Source organism: Pseudonaja textilis, chromosome 1, assembly GCF_049901715.1.
Source record: "Pseudonaja textilis isolate UNSWEBS1 chromosome 1, rPseTex1.2, whole genome shotgun sequence".
Lineage (NCBI taxonomy): Eukaryota > Metazoa > Chordata > Lepidosauria > Squamata > Elapidae > Pseudonaja > Pseudonaja textilis.
In genome coordinates this window covers 249,267,388-249,280,148 of record NC_141990.1, presented here as the reverse complement: position 1 = coordinate 249,280,148, position 12,761 = coordinate 249,267,388, and the positions used below count along the sequence as shown (strand labels likewise).

The following is a 12,761-nucleotide window of genomic DNA, read 5'->3' as shown; positions in this document are numbered from 1 at the left end:
AGTTCTTGTCTCCTAGCTTGGTGTATCCTTCAAATCTTCCTTGACTGTAACCTTTCATTTATTTTGTCAAGATTTTCCCAACTGTCTGAATTACTTTCATAATTCAAGATAGTTTTAAACAGTTTTAAATTGTTGATTTATATAATCAGCAGAGCTGTAAAAACACACAAACAGTGAATGTCAATTACTTTCTTAACTTGAACTCCAAGAATACATGGGCACTCCTTCCCCAACTCCCACTTTTTTTTAATCTCTTCAGCCAGATGTTCCCTACTGGTTAGGATCAGATCTCAAAGAGGTAATCCCTTCTCTCTTCTTCAGCCTTCTGGAAAAATTAAACAGCCAAAGGAAACTGAAATAAGTTGTGGGTTTTGAAGTCCCAGCTGTGTTATTTTTCTAATACAAAGATGGGGTACTTAGAATCCCCTCTTATTACTACATCTGTTATCCTTAAAGATAGATGGATGGGTGGGTGGGTGGGTGGATAGATGGATGGATGGATAGATGGATGGATGGATAGATGGACGGATAGATAGATAGATAGATAGATAGATAGATAGATAGATAGATAGATAGATAGATAGATAGATAGATAGATAGATAGATAGATAGATATAGATAGATAATAGATAGATAGATAGATAGATAGATAGATAGATAGATAGATAGATAGATAGATAGATAGATAGATAGATAGATAGATAGATAGATAGATAGATAGTAACTCTGTAATATAGTGCAGATAGTTATTATCTAGATCAGGGGTGTCAGACTCCTGGCCTATGGACCAGATGCATCATGTGCTGGCCAACCCACATCCAGTTTAGTGAAGGGGGGAAAGGTCCTGATATATCATGTAACCATGACAACGTGAGTTTGACACGCATGATCTAGACTATGCCTAGTTTGGCATAATCACCTCCTCCCCATTAGAATGTCTACTACTTCCCTTCCTTTGTATTCTTATCCAAATCTTTCGAACCTTCATTCTCAATTTCCTTGATTCCAACACATGTGTATATTTCCTTCACACATAATTCCACCATTCCTCCTTTCTGTCAGGTTCTATTTCTTTTTCTCTTATTTAAGTATTTAATTTATTAAACCAATGACTATGGCCACCCAGCTCACAAACAGGTGACTCCAGGTGATTTACAACATTGCAAATCCACAACATGGAAATTATACCTCACCAACACCTCCACCCCATGGCAGCAGTAATGCAGTCAAATCAACCACTTGTTTAGTTCCATCTCCAAGTCTTCAGGGTTTTCAGATGGGAACCAATCATACCTACAGGGCAATGATGCTCCATAGAGAAGGGGCTTTTATGCAAGCTGTATCCTTTGCATTCTATTCATGAATTTCACTCCTTCCAAGTTCAGTAATGCTTATTGAGGAATATATTATTTGCCTTCTTGCATTGAATCTTCTAGTTCTTCCTGTTTGGTTTCTATGGTCTCTATAATTCTATAGATACCCTAGAGTTTTAGGACATAGAGATTAACCTAATTTCTTCTTGTCTTGGGAATTTCCACATCACACTTATGCTTTCTTCTTTCTCCCACACAGGATTCAATTTGGAACTTTCTCAATTGGGTACACAAGATACCTTCCAAACACAATCTTAGTGAAGCCCTTCTCTTTCAGGAGTCTTATATAGTCATTTTTCCCATTGAATCCAAATTGGCTATTTTGGTGTAGTTCACCTCTGATACTCTTCTCTCTCCCCCACCCCCTCTCTCTTCCTATCTTTTAACATGAAGGAGTGAATACAATTTTCCCATACTTCTTTCATACTTTGCAGCATGTCATTTTGCCTTGTAGGATTTTTTATTTTTCTCTGCTTAGATTATTCAGATTGGATCTCATCATACCTTTACAGGAAAAAGCATCCTGCTATGAATATAACATTAAGTGCCTATCATACCAATAACATTTAAACCATCAGTGACTTTTGAGACAACAGATATTGGAAAATGCATCTCGGATACAACTGGTGAACTGCTTATTTCTGGAATGTTTTCCATATTCTATTTTCTATAAATGAGATTTATTTGGGTATATCTCAGTTTAAAGAAGATACAAATAAAATTTGAACTGAAGCATGAGATAATGAAAGAATAAACCCTCCTCTTAACAAAAACAAATTGAAAGCTTCTTTTGGGGTCATAGTATTTTTGTTCTTTCTTCAGTGGCTACCAAACTCTTAAATTGCACTGTATTATTCATTAGCAAATAGATTAAATGCATCATGCTCTAATGGTTTTGAAAAAGTCATCTACAGTGTGTAAAACTACTGCGATCTATGCCAAGCTTCATATGCCCATTTTTTATTCACTTTGACTTCATTTCCTATAGGATCAGAGCAGTTCCAAGCTGTTGGAGCAAGATCAAGCAATTTTGGAAGTGCTAATCTAATATAATTAGCTAGATCTGGTTTGTGAATGACTCTGTGTTAATTTGGGCTGTATTGGTGCAATACCCCAAGATGCTTTTTCCAGATGCCCGTCAGCCAATGCAAGGTTGCACATTTTGAATGATTACTGTATGGTAGTGGAAACATGGTTAAATAACATGCTGAAAGTGTACCATTTGATATGCAGCACCAGTGTTAGGTTGCAAATGTCCTTATTAAAAAGTTAAAAGGTAACTTTTGAAATGCTGCAAAAGCATTATATTACACAGGTGAAATGGGCATGGAAACATTACTTTTGTGAAGTCTGACAACTAAGAAGGTGTACAGTAGCTAACATGATAATGGCATGCCATATGACATCTGTTTTGCTAATGATATCCTACTTGCCTTTAGCTCTTTCTTCCTACATCTGTTCTTCCATTCACTGCCAGTTCCTCACAATTCCCTAGCTTTTATTTAGAATGCTATTAACATTTTATTTCATTCTCGCCCTCCTTACATAAGTAATTAAATAGTCAAAATTTAAAATCAATCCTCGTCCTGCAACAATTCAGAGAACTGTCCTATCTTAGTATACATGAAGGTTTGGGTCACTTCCAGAAAGGTACAAAGTTTTGTGACAAATCAATGAAATTCGATCCAAATATAAATTGCTACCAGCTGAGGAAAACTTTATGAAGCTCAACATTTCGTGTTCAGTGGTAATTGTTTCATTTCCAATTTACTGGATTTTTGAATAGCAATTGGACATTTAAGTAGGTTGAGTATTTTAAATTGAAGGGCTTTTTTATAAACATTATTATTGAACAGGTGACAAAGCTTTCAATGCAAACAAAACAAAACAGTAGAAACCTGAAATGTTAGCAGAGTTAGTAAGGTAAAGGCAAAGGTTCGCCTCACACATACATGCTAGTTTTTCCCGACTCTAGGGGGTGGTGCTCATCTCTGTTTCTGAGCCAAAGAACCAGTGCTGTCTGATGACAATTCCACGGTCATGTGGCCTGCATGACTAAAAGTTGAAGATGCACAGAACGCTGTTACCTTCCCACTGAGGTGGTCCCTGTTTTTCTACTTTCATTTTTACATGCTTTCGAGCTGTTAGGTTGGCAGAAGCTGGGATAAGTAATGGGAGCTCACTCCATTACGCAGTGCTAGGGATTCGAACCGCCAAATTGTCAACCTTTCTGATCGACAAGCTTCACCACTGAGCTACCGCATGCTAAAACACATGCTAAAACAAAAAGGCGATGATACACTAGGCAAGGTGGCATTTCATAGAGAAAAGCTATCTTCCCTGTAAGCAGTAAGAGTGAGCTCATAGGTTAGAGACTGGAACCCTCAAGTCAGTTCTTCAAGGAATTGTTTTGAGCATTATACCCCTAGCTTTTCTTCTTTCGTAAAGATACAGTTGCTTAATAATTTTATAGCAGCTATCTATCTATCTGATTACAGGATGAGTTAATTTGACACTTCTCTAATTAGCATCAATTTGTGGAAGAGGTAGGAATATCACAGGCTGTACTACCAAATCAGAATTAAACCACTGTAAAAAAATTGAAGGGAAATAAATTCTTGTAATTTGTGGTGATATGGAAAAATTCACCTCAAATCATGCAAAGTGTTTTTGAAAGAGTCTTATAAGATGGGACAAGGGAGAAGTTTTAGTGCTGAATAGACCAAGAGTTTTATCAGCATTTCTGGAATCACTCTGGTGCTTCAATTACCATGAATTGTCAAAAGGTTCTTATCTGGTTGCCTTATTCCATTAATCTCAAAACTTAGCTAATGAATTGCATTGATTGTTCATTAATTATACCTTCACTTTTATACACCCAAAACACATTCATCTGTTTACTGGTAATGGTAAATCTTGACAAAGAGTCCTGTTTCACAATATCTATAACTAAAAGTCTAGGCAAAGATATTATTTCATACTGATCCACATAAGTCTCCTCGAACGTGGTATACATTGAGAAAGTCAACTTTGTTTTCTTATAAAACAAGGGGGGAATAACATAAATACTAAATTTGCAAACTCACAGAAACACTACAGCAAAATTCCTCAAGAATTCTTTGTTGACATATGCAAATAAGGAGAGTCTTCTAATTTTTGTACTTTACTTTTCTTCCTTTTTAATTTTTTTAGTATCTATTTACTATTATTTGTTTGTGTTTGTCTGTTTGTATTCTCCAATTAGCCCAAACAGTACATTGCACTGTAACATTTTTGAAGCAACATAATTAAAACCGTCTACCTTAAAGAATCCAGGACCCATCACTCCAACAGGATTGAAATTTTTGCAATGTTTACTCCAGTTGCATTTGCAAAGTTGTAGCTGTTGCTGTGTCTTCACAGTCATATGATTGTGATTTCTGACATTCTTTGGTAGCTTCTTAGAAATAGATCAGTGAAAAGGCCAGCTTGGAATCGGACGTTGCTCCTACTCCCACTCTTTTTTACCTACACATTCAGAAAAATGACATTCAGAAAAATGTAACGGTCTTTCTGGTCACATCAGACTGTACTACCTTCCTCTTAAAGGATGATCTACTGGGTCACAGATTGTTTATGGATGTTGTTTTATGTTTTAAGAGCAGGATGGTCTTGTGATTATCCCATGAAGGCTTCCGCACACAATGTGCTTCAGACTTTATCATTACTGATATGCATATAGTTATAAACCCTATATGTACTTTTCTAAACATACTGAAGCAGACTTGGGGAGAATGAATCAGAATATTTATTATTTCCATAAGTTAGACTTCTGGTAGAAAACAATCCTTTATTTAAATGGTGGTGTATTTCAAATCTAGTTTAAAGAAAAATGATTACAAGTAAGGAGAGTAGATATAATTTTTAAAATTTCAGTTGACAGTAAATAACAGGGTAGCAACTTAAATAGTGGCTGTTTTCTCCACTGTGTTGTGATATGAGGTTTGTTTATTTTATTTATTTAGTGTATTGCATATCATACATGGACTAGCAATATATATTAATATTTCGCCTACATTAGTAAAACACAATAAAGTATAAATGTTAAAAAGATCTATGTTGAAACACCAATGTGATATACGGTATTTTCATACAAGTGAATGATAATATTGTAGTTGTGTATGAAATGGAGAAGAGACCACATCATATTTCAATAATTGGTGACTATATGGGAAAATAGATTGTCATAGTAGTTTCTACTATGGTATTGTTGTTATTCTCAAAAACTCCTCTATGTTTCCTTTTGGGCTTTCATTTAAAGTGGAGATGGTAGGAAAAATAATCAGCAGTTTGGTTACCTTCACTCATGGGAGAAGTTGTTTTGAAGTTGTTTTGAAATGTTGATCTTCCTTTCTAAAAGCATAATCATAATAATCACATATGAATAACCAGCAAATAAAGGTTAAACTTTTAAACAGAGATATGCAGAATTCCTAAAGTCCACTTTGTAATTAATATATTCTATGACAATTTTGGAGTGGGTGTATATGTATAGGTGTGTGTGTGTGTGTGTGTGTGTGTGTGTGTAAACAGTGTTTTCATTTGAAACATGTAAGCATAAGAAGGAAAAATTATCTTCCCTATTTTTTAATAATGCTAAGTTTAAATTCTGTTTTCATATAATAGGATGATAACTAATTTTTACTATATTGCTCCTTTGCTGTCCCTACCAAATAACATAATATGATTTTTCAAAGGCCACCTTCATTAGTCAAACTGAAATGACTGCCAATATTCAAAGTATTTGTTATTTCAAGTCAAGGCATGTCAAACATTCTTTCTAACACTACATGCATTCCTAATGAATACAGAAATAATAAACTATTCTTTTAATAAATGCAATCATACATGTGTTGACATAGAAATTATTCTCAGTTAAGTTCAACAAATCTTACTTCAAACTATAAAAGATCTGCTGACTGATTGTAGTTTCCAATGGCAGAGGGAAAAAAAGAGGAAAATGATCAGTCAGTGTGTTATGGAGGGTGCATATGAAATAGCTCTTATCTTGTGAGATTTCAAGAAAGAATGTGATCATCTCATAAAGTCTCCTGAGAGTATGCATATACATATGTAAGCATTTTCTTTTAAACAATTACCCTTCAAAAAGACCTTGACTATGTATCAGAATGGTCAAACAAATGGCAACTTCAAATCTCAACAAATAAATGCTCTGTCTTACATATTGGCAAAAAAAAAATCAGAAAATAAAATACAGGCTGAATAGTCAAGACCTTGTTGATGATCCAAACTCTGTCAAGGATCTTGGAGTACTCATCTCAAATGACCTAAGTGCTAGAGCTCACTGCAACTACATAGCCTAAAAGGCATTAAGAGTTGTTAACCTAATCTTACGTAGCTTTTTCTCTGGTAATATTACGCTAATAATTAGAGCATACAAAACATTTGCTAGACCAATACTTGAATACAGCTCATCAGTCTGGAACCCACATTACGTATCTGATATTAACACAGTTGAGAAAGTCCAGAAATATTTCACAAGAAGAGTTCTCCACTCCTCTACTTGTAGAATACCTTGTGCCACCAGACTCAAAATTCTAGACCTAGAAAAACTAGAACTATACCGCCTTTGGTCGATCTAAGTATAGTATATAAAATCATACATTGCAATGTCCTACCAGTTAATGAATACTTCAGCTTCATCCATAATCACCCAAGAGCAAACAATAGATACAAACTCAAGGTTAACTGCACCAAACTTGATTGCAGGAAACACGACTTCAGCAACAGAGTGGTCAATGTCTGGAATACTCTACCTGACTCTGTGGTTTTTCCCCCAAACCCCAAACACTTTAACCTTAGACTGTCTACTATTGACCTCACCTCTTTCCTATGAGGTCTGTAGGGGGCGTGCATAAGCGCACCAACATGCCTAGCATCCCTGTCCTATTGTTTCTTTTATATATTTTTTTTATTTTTCTTATATGTATCCATGTATTCATAACTATGTTTTTACTTATACCTATTATCTTGTAAGCAATTGACAAAATAAAAAATAAATAAAAATAAAATAATTTGAAGATCAATGGACTCTCTCTAGCAACGTCATAAGTGCTTCTAAGAAAATGCACAGTGTTTTTAAACAGAATTTTAGATACTGTATGCTCTTCATCAGGACACATCCATCAGTTTCCTGCATGCTAACTAAAGCTGTTTTTAAAGATTAAAAACAATGAAGAGAGTATCCAAGGAATAATATAATATTTATAATATTGATGCACATGTAAATTGCCAGCTATCAATTCACAGAAGTCTCTGCTCATTCAAAATGTATAACTGGGCAAAAATGTAACTTTCAGCTCGCTGGAAACAACAATATTCTTTCACACCCATGATTCTCTTCCAGTTCACCTAGCATTGAAATAACATACAGGCTTTCTTCTAGAAACCTATTTGGAATGCATTTGCTGTAAAGGATTTATCTAGCAAGAACCACTTTCATTGTATTTTAACTGAATCTCAGTTTATTTCATGGAGTTAGATTTCTTAGACAGGTTTCTCAGAAAATCCTTCTGAGGCAAGAAGGAGGATTTAGTTTTATATTTTTATTTACTATAGTTTTGTATGCTACTGAAATTACTGATGCACTATATGCCAATTGTGTTTCTAGAGAGTCTTTATAGGCACTCATCCATGAATGCATTGTAATAACTAGTTTCAAAGAGATAAGAGTGTGTGTTACTATCATCAAGAAGGACTACAATTGGTGTGTCAGCTATTAGAGCAACAGCCAAGAGTCCGTCAAGTAACAGACCTGCTTCCTTATGGGAAGTTACATTTCATACTTGATACTCACTGAGACATTTTTCTGTTTTGTAAATTTTATTTGAGTTTTCACAAAAAGAAAAGAAATACAATTAAAACATCTTTTTTGAAAGCAGCATAATCCCGGGTTACATTTCTTCATACAGACACAAATTCAGGTTCATGCTCATTTTTATATTCTATTCCATATCTTATTACAATTTTACATTTTCTACATGGCTCCTCCCCTCTTTTAATTTCCTCAATTTTATTGTATTTATTTCATCTCAATTCAAATCATTATATTTTTATTTTTCATTTGTCCTGTTTCAATTGTCTATTATCTTTTCTCATTAAACAAAATTTATCCTGTAGTTACTGATTGGAGTATGACGCCTTTATATCTTACCCCTAAAGTTAAAACACTCAATATAATACATAACTTCCATTCGGATTCTGCTTGGTACATTTTTAAACTACACACAGTATTCTTGAAAAAAAAAGAAAGGAAAGAAATTATAAATGTATATAATTAAAACAACATTCCAGTCCAATTCAATTCCATCATTAATATTAATATTCATTACAGTCTTAACATTTTTCACATTACTTTTCAATTAAATATCACACTTCTATGGGAACAATTATAAACTTTCTATAATCAATTCCCCCCCTCTTCACTTATATTTTATAAAACATTGACTAATTAAAGTGTTCCCATTCCTTCCTGATTCAATGTTCTCATTTATTTTATTTCATTTACTTTATTCACAAACATTTCACTAAGTTACACTAAGCATTCTATCCCTTATTCTAATCATATGTTGTTTCCAATTTTCTAAAGTTATTTCTATTTCAAATAACAACACAATCTCATGTACCTTTACAGAATCCCCCTTTCAATTAGATTTTCACCCATTATCTCTAAATAGGTCCTGTTTCTTTATATCTTGCTCCGGACCTTTGTAACTTCTTTTCCTTTCCTTCTTCTTTCTCTTCTTCTCTCTCCCCTTTTTACCCCTTTGTCTCTCTACCTCTATTTCCCTCTTCTGTATTCTCCTTTTCTGTTGCTTTCCAGTATTATACTTATTTTTCAAATTATTTTTCTTTTCTTTAGTTGTTTTTTTAAGTCTTAAATTCTCCATCCTCTTTCCCCCCTTTCCTTTTTCTTCCCCACATAGAGTTACTTGTTCATTAAAGATGGCTTCATCTTTGTCCCAGTCTTCTTGTTTTGCAGTCTTTTCTTGTTGTTTCTCATAGTTCCAAATCTCCATTTCTAGAAATTGAAAAACGAAGCCAAAGGAACCCGTCCCTTCTTGTGCATCTTCTTTGTACTTTTTAAGTTCCATTTTCAATTCATCCAAAAGTAATGCCATTGTAGAAATTTTTAAACAACCACCCGATTGATTTTAGCCATTCAAATATAATGGCCAAAAATCCAAAAGTCATCAAGTAATCCAAATACACACAAGCTGTTTCTTTTTGCTCTTTCTTTTTTTTTTTCCACTTTCTCTTCTTGGGGTTACTATTTAGTTGCAAAGTTTCAGTTAAAATGTATCTTTTAGAAGTCTTATTGAAATTTTACTTTAGATTCTTTTAAAGCCCAGGCAGTCTCCTCCCTCTTCCAGATCCTGCCCTTATTCTTTTTCTCTCCCTTCCTGCTTATAGAAGAAAAAGTTTTTAATATCCAGAAATCTTTATTGTCCCTTTGGCATTTAGTTATATTTTCAGCTTAATTGCCTATTGATGCCAAAGCAGATTTTTCCAATTTCTTATTCTTAATTGTCAATATAAGGAAGGCGAAAGAAGAAGAAAAAAGTCAAACCTTTCCATTTCACTTTCTTTCGCTGCTTCCAACTCTTCTTTGGGAGCTATGTTATTTCTTGTAAAATTTAAATTCCAGGGTACCTTAGTTATTGCTTTTTAAACTTAGCCCAGTCAGCCAAAACTTTCACTAAATTAAGAGTGGACATTTCATTCTTCTTCAAGACAGTTGGCACAATTCCAGTTCCCAAATTTTTGAATCTAGCTAGCCACTCTCTCATTAGTTGGTCAAATGAACTTGGCAAAGTATGAATCCAACCCACAGGTTGTCAAACTCATATTGTAGAAAATCCTACCCATATTCTTGAAATTCACAAGCAAAATAACCTCACAAGGCATTCCTAAATCCAGCCACCTTATTTGAATCTACCCATACAGAGTCCAGACAATCAAATATAGGTGATGGTATTAGAAAATGTTTATCAAACATTTCAGCAGCCTATGAATAAATAACTCCTGTCCATCTACTATAAGCAATATTTCCAAATTATATTCTGCCCGTACAATCAGTGTGGAGAAAAATAACAATTTGCCATACCTATTCTTACAGTGTACATCCCAACATGGGTTCTCATCAAGGTTTGATCATATTTATTTCTCATTTTCCTTCACCAGTGATCTAATCATTATTTCAATTACTTTATCTTCTACATAACCAGGGAATGTCATCTTCTGAGAAACACATCAGGATCAGAGAAAAGCCATTCAAGAACAGAAATATCAACAAACTTAATTATCTCCATATTCAAGAATTAGATGGAAGTGTGGTGAAATTGATTGCCAAGTTACTGGGAAAAATCCCAAAGAGCTACTGGAAAGCAACTAGATCCATAAAGCACCTTGGATGGATAAATTTAATTGGTCCCCCACACCAGCAGTGACAAGCTACATATTGTTCAGAAAAGAATAATAGTAAGATCCTTCATTGTCAGATCACAATCTAGCAAATAAAATGACATTTAGTGCATGAATGGGTTGCAACCTGAGATTACAATGGTATTTCCCCCATTGTTTCTTAGCCTGCATATCTTTGAATTCCCCATGAATAATAAAGGTTGTGACCATTAATTTCACAACTAGTTCTTAACTTAACTTCTCTGGTGATAAACCAAGCCTTGGAATGACCTTTGTTTTACAAGATCCTAGAATAGGAATCATGGTGGCACAGTGGTAGCATACAGTATTGTAGGCTAATTATGCTCATTGCCACCAGTTTGATCCTGACCAGTTCAAGGTATACACAGCTTTCATCCTTCTGAGGTCAGTAAACAAGGACCCAGATTGTTGGGGTGATATGCTGACATTGCAAACCTCTTAGAGTGTGCTCTAAAGCATTATGAAGTGGGTATATCAGTCTAAATGCTAAGTGCTATTCTACAGGTACCAACTACAGTATCCTGACATACTTATTATCAAATTGAGATTGCAGAAGTCAACAGCTGCCTACATCAGATAATCTACAACCCTTTTTACTTTGTCATCCTGTACATTCACAATCAGTATGATGTTCCTTGAATCATTGTTTTCTTTCCTGAAGACATTAAAAGTATCATTTGAATCCAGGGGTGGGATTCAAATTTATTAACAACCAGTTCTGTGGGCATGACTTAGTTGGTAGGCATGGCTTGGTGGTCATGTGACTGGTGGACGTGGCTTGGTGGTCATATTATTGACTGGGCATGGCCAACTCAATATCACTCACATCGAGGCATGCATCTCCTCGCCTGCCCTCTCATGACTGTGGGGATGATAAAATAGCTGTAAATGTGAAAAATGGTCATAAGTCACTTTTTTCAGTGCCATTGTAACTTTGAATGGTTATTCCACACAAGCAAAATACCAGCAAAGGAGGGGGGAAAAACTCGAGAGAAGTTCCTGAGACAGGAAGTCTAGTCCTGCCAAGAATGTAATAAAGTTTAATGAAGAGGCAGTTTCTGTAAGCAAGACCAGAATGTTTCCTTCCTGCCTTCCTTACAGGATTTGGCCAGTAATTTCTTCTAACAACTGGTTCTCCAAACTTCTTAGAATGTTAACAACCAGTTCTAGCAAATAGGTGTGAACTGGTAGAATCCCACCCTTGTTTGAATCCTTCTTGAGCCAAGAGAGCAAATTAGATTGTATCAGAATCCATCTCATCTTAATGGGATATGCATTAAAAAGTTACATATTTTCATTGGATTTCATTGAAGCCACATGCCCATGTATGGTGATATTCTGTAAAGTTGGTTGAAAAAAGTTTGTATCTTTTTTGTTTTGTTTTTCTTTCTTTTCTATTTATTTTTCTTTCTTTTTTTCTTTAACTTTGTAATCTTTTACCTTGCAAAACCTTTTCAAATAAAAATTAAAGTAGTTTAAACAATTGGTTTATGTAGTCCAAAAAGTAGAATCTCTGTATTCACAAAAGGACATACTAATATGCTGGCTTCAAAATCAATGTGATTTGCCATAAACCAAAAAGCAACTCTGACTCCCCATGTTTTTATATGCTGATACTTGTTCCAAAAAAAAAAAAAAAAAAAAAACAGATGGGAAGCAAGTGATAAGAAACTATGAAATCAAATGTTGCAGTGATCATCTGCAAAATTCTTTGTCATCAGACCATTTTTCTCCTCTACTATAGCTTAAGGCAGTCTCTATTGTTGATTGGCAATGCTTCATTGATGAAAGGTACATTTAAAACACACCGGTCTTCTAGAAACCTATTGAGTTTCCTTTCCTTTAAAAAAAAAAGAAAAGAAAAGTAACAACAAGATTCAAAAG

The 12,761-nt window shown here is 34.5% G+C and overlaps 1 protein-coding gene across 2 annotated transcripts in view; it reads left to right on the top strand.

Annotated features, from left to right (window-relative positions):
* Positions 1-12,761, top strand: part of ANO3 (anoctamin 3) — a 225,796-nt gene that overhangs the window by 55,330 nt on the left and 157,705 nt on the right. The window lies entirely within an intron of this gene.